We start from the raw sequence: 3,430 nt of genomic DNA, 5'->3' as shown, positions 1-3,430 counted from the left end.
GGATGGAAGGGAAGGAGGGAGGAAGGAAGGAAGAAAGGAGGAAGGAAGGGAAGGAAAAGAGGAAGGAAGGAAGGATGGATGGAAAGAAGGAAGGAAGGAAAAGAGGAAGGAAGGAAGGATGGATGGAATGAAGGAAAGGAGGAAGAAGGGAGGAATGAAGGAAGTAAAGAAGGACGGGAGGAAGGAAGGAAGGACGGAGTAAAGAAGGGCAGACAGCTCATTCTTAAAAGCCGTTCATCATTTGAAGATGTCACCACGGACCGTCTCATCTGTAAAAAAGCACTAAAGTGGTTTTTTGGGGTCTCGGGGCGGATAATTTGGGCGGCTTCGAGAGACTCTTCTAAGGCTTCTAAGATTTACAAAGAAACACCGATAATAAGAAGTAGAGGAGAACAGGGTTAGTAAGTTTGTTTAACCCTCCTATTGTCCTCAAGTCAAGAAGGAAGGGAGGGAGGGAGGAAGGAAAGGAGGAAGGAAGAAGGAAAGGAAAGAAAGAAGGGAGGAATGAAGGAAGTAAAGAAGGACGGGAGGAATGAAGGAAGTAAAGAAGGACGGGAGGAAGGAAGGAAGGAAGGAAGGAAGAAAAAGGATGAAGGATGGGAGGAAGGAAGGAAAGGAGGATGGAAGGGAAGGAGGGAGGAAGGAATGGAGAGAGGAAGGGAGGAAGGAATGGAGAGAGGAAGGAAGGAAGAAAGGAGGAAGGAAGGGAAGGAAGAAGGAAGGAAGGATGGATGGAAGGAAGGAAGGGAGGAAGAAGGGAAGGAAAGAAAAAAGGGAGGAATTAAGGACGTAAAGAAAGACGGGAGGGTGGAAGGAAGGAAGGACGGAGTAAAGAAGGGCAGACAGCTCATTCTTAAAAGCCGTTCATCATTTGAAGATGTCACCACGGACCGTCTCATCTGTAAAAAAGCACTAAAGTGGTTTTTTGGGCTCTGGAGCCACATAATTTGGGCGGCTTCGAGAGACTCTTCTAAGGCTTTGTCTCAGTTTCAAACGGTTTTCATTTGTTTGTTTTGCTTTATTAAAAGGAAGGAAGGAAGAAAAAGGATGAAGGAAAGGAGAAAGGAAGGAAGGAAGAAAAGGGATGAAGGAAGGAAAGGAGGAAGGAAGGAAGGAAGGAAGAAAAACGGTTTTGTTCTGCTTTATTAAAAAGGAGCATTCCCACAATTTACAAAGAAATAATAATAATAAGAAGTAGAGGAGAAAGGGGTTGGTAAGTTTCTTTAACCCTCCTGTTGTCCTCGAGTCAAGAAGGAAGGAAGGAAGGAAAGGAAGGATGGAAGGGAGGAAGACAGGAAAGAAGGAAGGAAGGAAGGGAGGGAGGAAGGAAGGATGGAAAGGTTTTGTTTTGCTTTATTAAAAAGGAGCATTCCCACAACGACAGGAAAGAAGGAAGGGAGGAAAGAAGGAAGGAAAGGAGGATGGAAGGAAAGAAAGGAGGAAGGAAGGAATGGAAAGGAGGATGGAAGGAAAGAAAGGAGGGAGGAAGGAAGGAGGGAGGAAGGACAGACGTAAGAAAGGGAGGAACAGTTTATAATTAATAATAATTACTCTTTACCTTTCTCCCTCCCTCCTTCCTACCTTCCTCCCTTCCTTCTCTTCTTTCCTCCCTCCCTCCCTTCCTTCCTTCCTTCTTTCTCTTCTTTCCTCCCTTCCTTCCTTCCTTCCTTCCTTGCTCATTTCCTTCCTTGACTCGGGAACAACAGGAGGGTTAACAGTTTATAATTAATAATAATTACTCTTTTCCTTCCTCCGTCCCTCCTTCCTACCTTCCTACCTTCCTTCCTTCCTTTCTTTCCTCCCTCCCTTCCTTGACTCGAGGACAACAGGAGGGTTAACAGTTTATAATGATTTGGTACCTCAAACGTTAACGTGAATGCTAACTTTACTTTACTAATCATCATTTCTGGTATAAGTGCACAGCGGCCGTGTTTGATTTGAGGCACTTCAGACGCAGCACGAGAGAGAAATTAACTCCAGCCAGCCAACCCATTTTTTTTTTTTTCAGGTAACCAAACATTACTTACTAGGGAGTCTTTTGAGGTGAATTAGCCATTGTGGTCTGCAGCCAGAAAACGTACTTTATTCATAATGTCTGGGGAGAATTAAAGCTGCTCTAAAACCACAGCATCATGAGATCATATTGAATCTAATTAAGGCCGAAAGTTTCCCCCTTGATTTCCAAATGATATCACTGACTGGATACCGATCACGTTGCTCATATTTAGGAATGTTTCTTTTAGTCGTGTGATAATCTAGATCCAATTATGGGCATAATATATATATATATATATATCTAAAGTCCATAAAGGCCCAGAAGCAGCCTCACAGTGGGCTGTTAACCATATGGATATATATATAGAACAAAACATGCTGTTAAAAATCAATCTGTACTCTGCTCTCCTCTCCCTCGTTAGATTAGGATGTTCTCTAATTATTACCATGAGCAAATGGGAGGAAGGAAATGAGGAAAGGTAGGAAGGAAAGGAGGAAGAAGGGAGGAATGGAGTAAGGAAAGGAGGAAGAAGGAAGGAAGGGAGGGAGGAAGAATGAAGGAAAGGAAGGGAGGAAGAGGGAAGGAAAGGAGGGAGGGAGGGAGAATGAAGGAAAGGAAGGGAGGAAGAAGGAAGGAAAGGAGGGAGGGAGGAAGGGGGAAAGGAAGGAAAGAAGGACAGAGGAAAGAAGGGAGAAAGGAAGAAGGAAGGAAAGGAGGGAGGGGGAAGGGAGGGAGGAAGGGAGAAAGGAAGGAAAGAAGGACAGAGGAAAGAAGGGAGAAAGGAAAGGAGGAAAGGAAGAAGGAAGGAAAGGAGGGAGGGGAAAGGGAGTAAGGAAAGGAGGAAAGGAAGGAAAGAAGGGAGGAAAGGAAGAAGAAGGAAGGAAAAGAGGGAGGAAGGAAAGGAGGGGAGGCAGGAAGGAAGGGAGGGAGGAAGATGAAGGAAAGGAAGGAGGAAGAAAAGAAGGAAAGGGAGGGAGGGAGGATGAAGGAAAGGAAGGAAAGGAAGGAAAGGAGGGAGGGAGGAAGGGAGAAAAGAAGGACAGAGGAAAGAAGGGAGAAAGGAGAAAGGAAAGGAGGGAGGGGGAAGGGAGTAAGGAAAGAAGGAAAGGAGGGAGGAGGAAGGGAGTAAGGAAAGGAGGAAAGGAAGGAAAGGAGGAAGGAAGGAAAGGAGGGAGGGAGGAAGGGAGTAAGGAAAAGGAGGAAAGGAAGTACTATATATTTAAAGTCCCTAAAGGCCCAGAAGCAGCCTCACAGTGGGCTGTTAACCATATGGAAGAACAAGGGGGAAACAAACAGGATTATATAGCTGTTAAAAATCAATCTGTACTCTGCTCTCCTCTCCCTCGTTAGATTAGGATGTTCTCTAATTATTACCATGAGCGAACGGGTCTTAACCCTCCTGTTGTCCTCGAGTCAAGGTAGGAAGGGAGGAAG

This window comes from Scomber japonicus, chromosome 20 (assembly GCF_027409825.1).
Source record: "Scomber japonicus isolate fScoJap1 chromosome 20, fScoJap1.pri, whole genome shotgun sequence".
Classification (NCBI taxonomy): Eukaryota; Metazoa; Chordata; class Actinopteri; order Scombriformes; family Scombridae; genus Scomber; species Scomber japonicus.
The sequence above is the reverse complement of the archived record's forward strand: the minus strand, read 5'-3'. Positions refer to the sequence as shown.